The 9465-nt window shown below is 47.8% G+C and overlaps 20 non-coding genes and 8 pseudogenes across 20 annotated transcripts; all 28 read left to right on the top strand.

Moving 5' to 3' along the window:
* Positions 1–136: 136 nt before the first annotated feature.
* Positions 137–255, top strand: LOC145081548 (5S ribosomal RNA). Its single transcript, XR_013696101.1, has one exon. It is a non-coding gene; the product is annotated as a 5S ribosomal RNA (ribosomal RNA).
* Positions 256–487: 232 nt separating this feature from the next.
* On the top strand, positions 488–605 carry LOC145079379 (5S ribosomal RNA). The gene has a single exon (XR_013694896.1). It is a non-coding gene; the product is annotated as a 5S ribosomal RNA (ribosomal RNA).
* A 200-nt stretch (positions 606–805) lies between these two features.
* On the top strand, positions 806–924 carry LOC145084728 (5S ribosomal RNA). The gene has a single exon (XR_013699159.1). It is a non-coding gene; the product is annotated as a 5S ribosomal RNA (ribosomal RNA).
* Positions 925–1155: 231 nt separating this feature from the next.
* On the top strand, positions 1156–1273 carry LOC145079724 (5S ribosomal RNA; annotated as a pseudogene).
* A 200-nt stretch (positions 1274–1473) lies between these two features.
* Positions 1474–1592, top strand: LOC145084625 (5S ribosomal RNA). The gene has a single exon (XR_013699063.1). It is a non-coding gene; the product is annotated as a 5S ribosomal RNA (ribosomal RNA).
* Positions 1593–1824: 232 nt separating this feature from the next.
* LOC145083481 (5S ribosomal RNA) lies at positions 1825–1943 on the top strand. The gene has a single exon (XR_013697955.1). It is a non-coding gene; the product is annotated as a 5S ribosomal RNA (ribosomal RNA).
* A 231-nt stretch (positions 1944–2174) lies between these two features.
* Positions 2175–2293, top strand: LOC145081537 (5S ribosomal RNA). The gene has a single exon (XR_013696090.1). It is a non-coding gene; the product is annotated as a 5S ribosomal RNA (ribosomal RNA).
* A 233-nt stretch (positions 2294–2526) lies between these two features.
* On the top strand, positions 2527–2644 carry LOC145079723 (5S ribosomal RNA; annotated as a pseudogene).
* A 200-nt stretch (positions 2645–2844) lies between these two features.
* On the top strand, positions 2845–2963 carry LOC145084727 (5S ribosomal RNA). The gene has a single exon (XR_013699158.1). It is a non-coding gene; the product is annotated as a 5S ribosomal RNA (ribosomal RNA).
* A 231-nt stretch (positions 2964–3194) lies between these two features.
* On the top strand, positions 3195–3312 carry LOC145079586 (5S ribosomal RNA; annotated as a pseudogene).
* Positions 3313–3512: 200 nt separating this feature from the next.
* LOC145081526 (5S ribosomal RNA) lies at positions 3513–3631 on the top strand. The gene has a single exon (XR_013696079.1). It is a non-coding gene; the product is annotated as a 5S ribosomal RNA (ribosomal RNA).
* A 232-nt stretch (positions 3632–3863) lies between these two features.
* Positions 3864–3981, top strand: LOC145079378 (5S ribosomal RNA). The gene has a single exon (XR_013694895.1). It is a non-coding gene; the product is annotated as a 5S ribosomal RNA (ribosomal RNA).
* A 200-nt stretch (positions 3982–4181) lies between these two features.
* On the top strand, positions 4182–4300 carry LOC145084726 (5S ribosomal RNA). The gene has a single exon (XR_013699157.1). It is a non-coding gene; the product is annotated as a 5S ribosomal RNA (ribosomal RNA).
* Positions 4301–4531: 231 nt separating this feature from the next.
* On the top strand, positions 4532–4649 carry LOC145079722 (5S ribosomal RNA; annotated as a pseudogene).
* A 200-nt stretch (positions 4650–4849) lies between these two features.
* Positions 4850–4968, top strand: LOC145084623 (5S ribosomal RNA). The gene has a single exon (XR_013699061.1). It is a non-coding gene; the product is annotated as a 5S ribosomal RNA (ribosomal RNA).
* A 232-nt stretch (positions 4969–5200) lies between these two features.
* Positions 5201–5319, top strand: LOC145083480 (5S ribosomal RNA). Its single transcript, XR_013697954.1, has one exon. It is a non-coding gene; the product is annotated as a 5S ribosomal RNA (ribosomal RNA).
* Positions 5320–5550: 231 nt separating this feature from the next.
* On the top strand, positions 5551–5668 carry LOC145080062 (5S ribosomal RNA; annotated as a pseudogene).
* Positions 5669–5868: 200 nt separating this feature from the next.
* On the top strand, positions 5869–5987 carry LOC145083441 (5S ribosomal RNA). Its single transcript, XR_013697917.1, has one exon. It is a non-coding gene; the product is annotated as a 5S ribosomal RNA (ribosomal RNA).
* A 231-nt stretch (positions 5988–6218) lies between these two features.
* LOC145081513 (5S ribosomal RNA) lies at positions 6219–6337 on the top strand. Its single transcript, XR_013696067.1, has one exon. It is a non-coding gene; the product is annotated as a 5S ribosomal RNA (ribosomal RNA).
* Positions 6338–6569: 232 nt separating this feature from the next.
* On the top strand, positions 6570–6688 carry LOC145081501 (5S ribosomal RNA). The gene has a single exon (XR_013696056.1). It is a non-coding gene; the product is annotated as a 5S ribosomal RNA (ribosomal RNA).
* A 232-nt stretch (positions 6689–6920) lies between these two features.
* Positions 6921–7038, top strand: LOC145079719 (5S ribosomal RNA; annotated as a pseudogene).
* Positions 7039–7238: 200 nt separating this feature from the next.
* Positions 7239–7357, top strand: LOC145085305 (5S ribosomal RNA). The gene has a single exon (XR_013699710.1). It is a non-coding gene; the product is annotated as a 5S ribosomal RNA (ribosomal RNA).
* A 231-nt stretch (positions 7358–7588) lies between these two features.
* Positions 7589–7706, top strand: LOC145079585 (5S ribosomal RNA; annotated as a pseudogene).
* A 200-nt stretch (positions 7707–7906) lies between these two features.
* LOC145081489 (5S ribosomal RNA) lies at positions 7907–8025 on the top strand. The gene has a single exon (XR_013696045.1). It is a non-coding gene; the product is annotated as a 5S ribosomal RNA (ribosomal RNA).
* A 232-nt stretch (positions 8026–8257) lies between these two features.
* Positions 8258–8375, top strand: LOC145079376 (5S ribosomal RNA). The gene has a single exon (XR_013694893.1). It is a non-coding gene; the product is annotated as a 5S ribosomal RNA (ribosomal RNA).
* Positions 8376–8575: 200 nt separating this feature from the next.
* LOC145084724 (5S ribosomal RNA) lies at positions 8576–8694 on the top strand. The gene has a single exon (XR_013699156.1). It is a non-coding gene; the product is annotated as a 5S ribosomal RNA (ribosomal RNA).
* A 231-nt stretch (positions 8695–8925) lies between these two features.
* Positions 8926–9043, top strand: LOC145079718 (5S ribosomal RNA; annotated as a pseudogene).
* Positions 9044–9243: 200 nt separating this feature from the next.
* Positions 9244–9362, top strand: LOC145084622 (5S ribosomal RNA). Its single transcript, XR_013699060.1, has one exon. It is a non-coding gene; the product is annotated as a 5S ribosomal RNA (ribosomal RNA).
* Positions 9363–9465: the final 103 nt, after the last annotated feature.

The raw sequence follows: 9465 nt of genomic DNA, 5'->3' as shown, positions 1-9465 counted from the left end.
TCCGGTTCATGGTTGATGCTTTTCGTATTTTTGGAACGGAGCCGATCGGTCACGTGGGTCCCACGCCCCGCGTACCAAAACAAAGGAGGTTCTGCGTCTTGTAACACATAAAAACAATAAACATGGATAGTATTTCGGGTGCGATCATACCAGCACTAATGCACCGGATCCCATCAGAACTCCGCAGTTAAGCGTGCTTGGGCGAGAGTAGTACTAGGATGGGTGACCCCCTGGGAAGTCCTCGTGTTGCACCCCCCCTTTTTCGTTGTCCGTTTGCGTTTTTTTAGATTTTACGTGCGGTTTTTTTGCTTTTTTTCCTTTCTTTCTTGCTATTTCTATGCTCGGGTGCCCTCCGGTTCATAGTTGATGCTTTTCGTATTTTTGGAACGGAGCCGATCGGTCACGTGGGTCCCACGCCCCGCGTACCAAAACAAAGGAGGTTCTGCGTCTTGTAACACATAAAAACAATAAACATGGATAGTATTTCTGGTGCGATCATACCAGCACTAATGCACCGGATCCCATCAGAACTCCGCAGTTAAGCGTGCTTGGGCGAGAGTAGTATTAGGATGGGTGACCCCCTGGGAAGTCCTGCGTTTTTTTAGATTTTACGTGCGGTTTTTTTGCTTTTTTTCCTTTCTTTCTTGCTATTTCTATGCTCGGGTGCCCTCCGGTTCATGGTTGATGCTTTTCGTATTTTTGGAACGGAGCCGATCGGTCACGTGGGTCCCACGCCCCGCGTACCAAAACAAAGGAGGTTCTGCGTCTTGTAACACATAAAAACAATAAACATGGATAGTATTTCGGGTGCGATCATACCAGCACTAATGCACCGAATCCCATCAGAACTCCGCAGTTAAGCGTGCTTGGGCGAGAGTAGTACTAGGATGGGTGACCCCCTGGGAAGTCCTCGTGTTGCACCCCTCTTTTTCGTTGTCCGTTTGCGTTTTTTTAGATTTTACGTGCGGTTTTTTTGCTTTTTTTCCTTTCTTTCTTGCTATTTCTATGCTCGGGTGCCCTCCGGTTCATGGTTGATGCTTTTCGTATTTTTGGAACGGAGCCGATCGGTCACGTGGGTCCCACGCCCCGCGTACCAAAACAAAGGAGGTTCTGCGTCTTGTAACACATAAAAACAATAAACATGGATAGTATTTCGGGTGCGATCATACCAGCACTAATGCACCGGATCCCATCAGAACTCCGCAGTTAAGCGTGCTTGGGCGAGAGTAGTATTAGGATGGGTGACCCCCTGGGAAGTCCTGCGTTTTTTTAGATTTTACGTGCGGTTTTTTTGCTTTTTTTCCTTTCTTTCTTGCTATTTCTATGCTCGGGTGCCCTCCGGTTCATGGTTGATGCTTTTCGTATTTTTGGAACGGAGCCGATCGGTCACGTGGGTCCCACGCCCCGCGTACCAAAACAAAGGAGGTTCTGCGTCTTGTAACACATAAAAACAATAAACATGGATAGTATTTCGGGTGCGATCATACCAACACTAATGCACCGGATCCCATCAGAACTCCGCAGTTAAGCGTGCTTGGGCGAGAGTAGTACTAGGATGGGTGACCCCCTGGGAAGTCCTCGTGTTGCACCCCCCCTTTTTCGTTGTCCGTTTGCGTTTTTTTAGATTTTACGTGCGGTTTTTTTGCTTTTTTTCCTTTCTTTCTTGCTATTTCTATGCTCGGGTGCCCTCCGGTTCATGGTTGATGCTTTTCGTATTTTTGGAACGGAGCCGATCGGTCACGTGGGTCCCACGCCCCGCGTACCAAAACAAAGGAGGTTCTGCGTCTTGTAACACATAAAAACAATAAACATGGATAGTATTTCGGGTGCGATCATACCAGCACTAATGCACCGGATCCCATCAGAACTCTGCAGTTAAGCGTGCTTGGGCGAGAGTAGTACTAGGATGGGTGACCCCCTGGGAAGTCCTCGTGTTGCACCCCTCTTTTTCGTTGTCCGTTTGCGTTTTTTTAGATTTTACGTGCGGTTTTTTTGCTTTTTTTCCTTTCTTTCTTGCTATTTCTATGCTCGGGTGCCCTCCGGTTCATGGTTGATGCTTTTCGTATTTTTGGAACGGAGCCGATCGGTCACGTGGGTCCCACGCCCCGCGTACCAAAACAAAGAAGGTTCTGCGTCTTGTAACACATAAAAACAATAAACATGGATAGTATTTCGGGTGCGATCATACCAGCACTAATGCACCGGATCCCATCAGAACTCCGCAGTTAAGCGTGCTTGGGCGAGAGTAGTACTAGGATGGGTGACCCCCTGGGAAGTCCTCGTGTTGCACCCCCCCCTTTTTCGTTGTCCGTTTGCGTTTTTTTAGATTTTACGTGCGGTTTTTTTGCTTTTTTTCCTTTCTTTCTTGCTATTTCTATGCTCGGGTGCCCTCCGGTTCATGGTTGATGCTTTTCGTATTTTTGGAACGGAGCCGATCGGTCACGTGGGTCCCACGCCCCGCGTACCAAAACAAAGGAGGTTCTGCGTCTTGTAACACATAAAAACAATAAACATGGATAGTATTTCGGGTGCGATCATACCAGCACTAATGCACCGGATCCCATCAGAACTCCGCAGTTAAGCGTGCTTGGGCGAGAGTAGTATTAGGATGGGTGACCCCCTGGGAAGTCCTGCGTTTTTTTAGATTTTACGTGCGGTTTTTTTGCTTTTTTTCCTTTCTTTCTTGCTATTTCTATGCTCGGGTGCCCTCCGGTTCATGGTTGATGCTTTTCGTATTTTTGGAACGGAGCCGATCGGTCACGTGGGTCCCACGCCCCGCGTACCAAAACAAAGGAGGTTCTGCGTCTTGTAACACATAAAAACAATAAACATGGATAGTATTTCGGGTGCGATCATACCAGCACTAATGCACCGAATCCCATCAGAACTCCGCAGTTAAGCGTGCTTGGGCGAGAGTAGTACTAGGATGGGTGACCCCCTGGGAAGTCCTCGTGTTGCACCCCTCTTTTTCGTTGTCCGTTTGCGTTTTTTTAGATTTTACGTGCGGTTTTTTTGCTTTTTTTCCTTTCTTTCTTGCTATTTCTATGCTCGGGTGCCCTCCGGTTCATGGTTGATGCTTTTCGTATTTTTGGAACGGAGCCGATCGGTCACGTGGGTCCCACGCCCCGCGTACCAAAACAAAGGAGGTTCTGCGTCTTGTAACACATAAAAACAATAAACATGGATAGTATTTCGGGTGCGATCATACCAGCACTAATGCACCGGATCCCATCAGAACTCCGCAGTTAAGCGTGCTTGGGCGAGAGTAGTATTAGGATGGGTGACCCCCTGGGAAGTCTTGCGTTTTTTTAGATTTTACGTGCGGTTTTTTTGCTTTTTTTCCTTTCTTTCTTGCTATTTCAATGCTCGGGTGCCCTCCGGTTCATGGTTGATGCTTTTCGTATTTTTGGAACGGAGCCGATCGGTCACGTGGGTCCCACGCCCCGCGTACCAAAACAAAGGAGGTTCTGCGTCTTGTAACACATAAAAACAATAAACATGGATAGTATTTCGGGTGCGATCATACCAGCACTAATGCACCGGATCCCATCAGAACTCCGCAGTTAAGCGTGCTTGGGCGAGAGTAGTACTAGGATGGGTGACCCCCTGGGAAGTCCTCGTGTTGCACCCCCCCTTTTTCGTTGTCCGTTTGCGTTTTTTTAGATTTTACGTGCGGTTTTTTTGCTTTTTTTCCTTTCTTTCTTGCTATTTCTATGCTCGGGTGCCCTCCGGTTCATAGTTGATGCTTTTCGTATTTTTGGAACGGAGCCGATCGGTCACGTGGGTCCCACGCCCCGCGTACCAAAACAAAGGAGGTTCTGCGTCTTGTAACACATAAAAACAATAAACATGGATAGTATTTCTGGTGCGATCATACCAGCACTAATGCACCGGATCCCATCAGAACTCCGCAGTTAAGCGTGCTTGGGCGAGAGTAGTATTAGGATGGGTGACCCCCTGGGAAGTCCTGCGTTTTTTTAGATTTTACGTGCGGTTTTTTTGCTTTTTTTCCTTTCTTTCTTGCTATTTCTATGCTCGGGTGCCCTCCGGTTCATGGTTGATGCTTTTCGTATTTTTGGAACGGAGCCGATCGGTCACGTGGGTCCCACGCCCCGCGTACCAAAACAAAGGAGGTTCTGCGTCTTGTAACACATAAAAACAATAAACATGGATAGTATTTCGGGTGCGATCATACCAGCACTAATGCACCGAATCCCATCAGAACTCCGCAGTTAAGCGTGCTTGGGCGAGAGTAGTACTAGGATGGGTGACCCCCTGGGAAGTCCTCGTGTTGCACCCCTCTTTTTCGTTGTCCGTTTGCGTTTTTTTAGATTTTACGTGCGGTTTTTTTGCTTTTTTTCCTTTCTTTCTTGCTATTTCTATGCTCGGGTGCCCTCCGGTTCATGGTTGATGCTTTTCGTATTTTTGGAACGGAGCCGATCGGTCACGTGGGTCCCACGCCCCGCGTACCAAAACAAAGGAGGTTCTGCGTCTTGTAACACATAAAAACAATAAACATGGATAGTATTTCGGGTGCGATCATACCAGCACTAATGCACCGGATCCCATCAGAACTCCGCAGTTAAGCGTGCTTGGGCGAGAGTAGTATTAGGATGGGTGACCCCCTGGGAAGTCCTGCGTTTTTTTAGATTTTACGTGCGGTTTTTTTGCTTTTTTTCCTTTCTTTCTTGCTATTTCTATGCTCGGGTGCCCTCCGGTTCATGGTTGATGCTTTTCGTATTTTTGGAACGGAGCCGATCGGTCACGTGGGTCCCACGCCCCGCGTACCAAAACAAAGGAGGTTCTGCGTCTTGTAACACATAAAAACAATAAACATGGATAGTATTTCGGGTGCGATCATACCAACACTAATGCACCGGATCCCATCAGAACTCCGCAGTTAAGCGTGCTTGGGCGAGAGTAGTACTAGGATGGGTGACCCCCTGGGAAGTCCTCGTGTTGCACCCCCCCTTTTTCGTTGTCCGTTTGCGTTTTTTTAGATTTTACGTGCGGTTTTTTTGCTTTTTTTCCTTTCTTTCTTGCTATTTCTATGCTCGGGTGCCCTCCGGTTCATGGTTGATGCTTTTCGTATTTTTGGAACGGAGCCGATCGGTCACGTGGGTCCCACGCCCCGCGTACCAAAACAAAGGAGGTTCTGCGTCTTGTAACACATAAAAACAATAAACATGGATAGTATTTCGGGTGCGATCATACCAGCACTAATGCACCGGATCCCATCAGAACTCTGCAGTTAAGCGTGCTTGGGCGAGAGTAGTACTAGGATGGGTGACCCCCTGGGAAGTCCTCGTGTTGCACCCCTCTTTTTCGTTGTCCGTTTGCGTTTTTTTAGATTTTACGTGCGGTTTTTTTGCTTTTTTTCCTTTCTTTCTTGCTATTTCTATGCTCGGGTGCCCTCCGGTTCATGGTTGATGCTTTTCGTATTTTTGGAACGGAGCCGATCGGTCACGTGGGTCCCACGCCCCGCGTACCAAAACAAAGGAGGTTCTGCGTCTTGTAACACATAAAAACAATAAACATGGATAGTATTTCGGGTGCGATCATACTAGCACTAATGCACCGGATCCCATCAGAACTCCGCAGTTAAGCGTGCTTGGGCGAGAGTAGTATTAGGATGGGTGACCCCCTGGGAAGTCCTGCGTTTTTTTAAATTTTACGTGCGGTTTTTTTGCTTTTTTTCCTTTCTTTCTTGCTATTTCTATGCTCGGGTGCCCTCCGGTTCATGGTTGATGCTTTTCGTATTTTTGGAACGGAGCCGATCGGTCACGTGGGTCCCACGCCCCGCGTACCAAAACAAAGGAGGCTCTGCGTCTTGTAACACATAAAAACAATAAACATGGATAGTATTTCGGGTGCGATCATACTAGCACTAATGCACCGGATCCCATCAGAACTCCGCAGTTAAGCGTGCTTGGGCGAGAGTAGTACTAGGATGGGTGACCCCCTGGGAAGTCCTCGTGTTGCACCCCCCTTTTTCGTTGTCCGTTTGCGTTTTTTTAGATTTTACGTGCGGTTTTTTTGCTTTTTTTCCTTTCTTTCTTGCTATTTCTATGCTCGGGTGCCCTCCGGTTCATGGTTGATGCTTTTCGTATTTTTGGAACGGAGCCGATCGGTCACGTGGGTCCCACGCCCCGCGTACCAAAACAAAGGAGGTTCTGCGTCTTGTAACACATAAAAACAATAAACATGGATAGTATTTCGGGTGCGATCATACCAGCACTAATGCACCGGATCCCATCAGAACTCCGCAGTTAAGCGTGCTTGGGCGAGAGTAGTACTAGGATGGGTGACCCCCTGGGAAGTCCTCGTGTTGCACCCCCCCTTTTTCGTTGTCCGTTTGCGTTTTTTTAGATTTTACGTGCGGTTTTTTTGCTTTTTTTCCTTTCTTTCTTGCTATTTCTATGCTCGGGTGCCCTCCGGTTCATGGTTGATGCTTTTCGTATTTTTGGAACGGAGCCGATCGGTCACGTGGGTCCCACGCCCCGCGTACCAAAACAAAGAAGGTTCTGCGTCTTGTAACACATAAAAACAATAAACATGGATAGTATTTCGGGTGCGATCATACCAGCACTAATGCACCGGATCCCATCAGAACTCCGCAGTTAAGCGTGCTTGGGCGAGAGTAGTACTAGGATGGGTGACCCCCTGGGAAGTCCTCGTGTTGCACCCCCCCTTTTTCGTTGTCCGTTTGCGTTTTTTTAGATTTTACGTGCGGTTTTTTTGCTTTTTTTCCTTTCTTTCTTGCTATTTCTATGCTCGGGTGCCCTCCGGTTCATGGTTGATGCTTTTCGTATTTTTGGAACGGAGCCGATCGGTCACGTGGGTCCCACGCCCCGCGTACCAAAACAAAGGAGGTTCTGCGTCTTGTAACACATAAAAACAATAAACATGGATAGTATTTCGGGTGCGATCATACCAGCACTAATGCACCGGATCCCATCAGAACTCCGCAGTTAAGCGTGCTTGGGCGAGAGTAGTATTAGGATGGGTGACCCCCTGGGAAGTCCTGCGTTTTTTTAGATTTTACGTGCGGTTTTTTTGCTTTTTTTCCTTTCTTTCTTGCTATTTCTATGCTCGGGTGCCCTCCGGTTCATGGTTGATGCTTTTCGTATTTTTGGAACGGAGCCGATCGGTCACGTGGGTCCCACGCCCCGCGTACCAAAACAAAGGAGGTTCTGCGTCTTGTAACACATAAAAACAATAAACATGGATAGTATTTCGGGTGCGATCATACCAGCACTAATGCACCGAATCCCATCAGTACTCCGCAGTTAAGCGTGCTTGGGCGAGAGTAGTACTAGGATGGGTGACCCCCTGGGAAGTCCTCGTGTTGCACCCCTCTTTTTCGTTGTCCGTTTGCGTTTTTTTAGATTTTACGTGCGGTTTTTTTGCTTTTTTTCCTTTCTTTCTTGCTATTTCTATGCTCGGGTGCCCTCCGGTTCATGGTTGATGCTTTTCGTATTTTTGGAACGGAGCCGATCGGTCACGTGGGTCCCACGCCCCGCGTACCAAAACAAAGGAGGTTCTGCGTCTTGTAACACATAAAAACAATAAACATGGATAGTATTTCGGGTGCGATCATACCAGCACTAATGCACCGGATCCCATCAGAACTCCGCAGTTAAGCGTGCTTGGGCGAGAGTAGTATTAGGATGGGTGACCCCCTGGGAAGTCTTGCGTTTTTTTAGATTTTACGTGCGGTTTTTTTGCTTTTTTTCCTTTCTTTCTTGCTATTTCTATGCTCGGGTGCCCTCCGGTTCATGGTTGATGCTTTTCGTATTTTTGGAACGGAGCCGATCGGTCACGTGGGTCCCACGCCCCGCGTACCAAAACAAAGGAGGTTCTGCGTCTTGTAACACATAAAAACAATAAACATGGATAGTATTTCGGGTGCGATCATACCAGCACTAATGCACCGGATCCCATCAGAACTCCGCAGTTAAGCGTGCTTGGGCGAGAGTAGTACTAGGATGGGTGACCCCCTGGGAAGTCCTCGTGTTGCACCCCCCCTTTTTCGTTGTCCGTTTGCGTTTTTTTAGATTTTACGTGCGGTTTTTTTGCTTTTTTTCCTTTCTTTCTTGCTATTTCTATGCTCGGGTGCCCTCCGGTTCATGGTTGATGCTTTTCGTATTTTTGGAACGGAGCCGATCGGTCACGTGGGTCCCACGCCCCGCGTACCAAAACAAAGGAGGTTCTGCGTCTTGTAACACATAAAAACAATAAACATGGATAGTATTTCTGGTGCGATCATACCAGCACTAATGCACCGGATCCCATCAGAACTCCGCAGTTAAGCGTGCTTGGGCGAGAGTAGTATTAGGATGGGTGACCCCCTGGGAAGTCCTGCGTTTTTTTAGATTTTACGTGCGGTTTTTTTGCTTTTTTTCCTTTCTTTCTTGCTATTTCTATGCTCGGGTGCCCTCCGGTTCATGGTTGATGCTTTTCGTATTTTTGGAACGGAGCCGATCGGTCACGTGGGTCCCACGCCCCGCGTACCAAAACAAAGGAGGTTCTGCGTCTTGTAACACATAAAAACAATAAACATGGATAGTATTTCGGGTGCGATCATACCAGCACTAATGCACCGAATCCCATCAGAACTCCGCAGTTAAGCGTGCTTGGGCGAGAGTAGTACTAGGATGGGTGACCCCCTGGGAAGTCCTCGTGTTGCACCCCTCTTTTTCGTTGTCCGTTTGCGTTTTTTTAGATTTTACGTGCGGTTTTTTTGCTTTTTTTCCTTTCTTTCTTGCTATTTCTATGCTCGGGTGCCCTCCGGTTCATGGTTGATGCTTTTCGTATTTTTGGAACGGAGCCGATCGGTCACGTGGGTCCCACGCCCCGCGTACCAAAACAAAGGAGGTTCTGCGTCTTGTAACACATAAAAACAATAAACATGGATAGTATTTCGGGTGCGATCATACCAGCACTAATGCACCGGATCCCATCAGAACTCCGCAGTTAAGCGTGCTTGGGCGAGAGTAGTATTAGGATGGGTGACCCCCTGGGAAGTCCTGCGTTTTTTTAGATTTTACGTGCGGTTTTTTTGCTTTTTTTCCTTTCTTTCTTGCTATTTCTATGCTCGGGTGCCCTCCGGTTCATGGTTGATGCTTTTCGTATTTTTGGAACGGAGCCGATCGGTCACGTGGGTCCCACGCCCCGCGTACCAAAACAAAGGAGGTTCTGCGTCTTGTAACACATAAAAACAATAAACATGGATAGTATTTCGGGTGCGATCATACCAACACTAATGCACCGGATCCCATCAGAACTCCGCAGTTAAGCGTGCTTGGGCGAGAGTAGTACTAGGATGGGTGACCCCCTGGGAAGTCCTCGTGTTGCACCCCCCCTTTTTCGTTGTCCGTTTGCGTTTTTTTAGATTTTACGTGCGGTTTTTTTGCTTTTTTTCCTTTCTTTCTTGCTATTTCTATGCTCGGGTGCCCTCCGGTT

The sequence above is a fragment of the Lactuca serriola genome, chromosome 1, assembly GCF_051521515.1.
Source record: "Lactuca serriola cultivar US96UC23 chromosome 1, Lser_US96UC23_V15, whole genome shotgun sequence".
In the NCBI taxonomy this organism is placed as follows: domain Eukaryota; kingdom Viridiplantae; phylum Streptophyta; class Magnoliopsida; order Asterales; family Asteraceae; genus Lactuca; species Lactuca serriola.
This window is presented reverse-complemented; position numbering and strand designations above follow the sequence as displayed.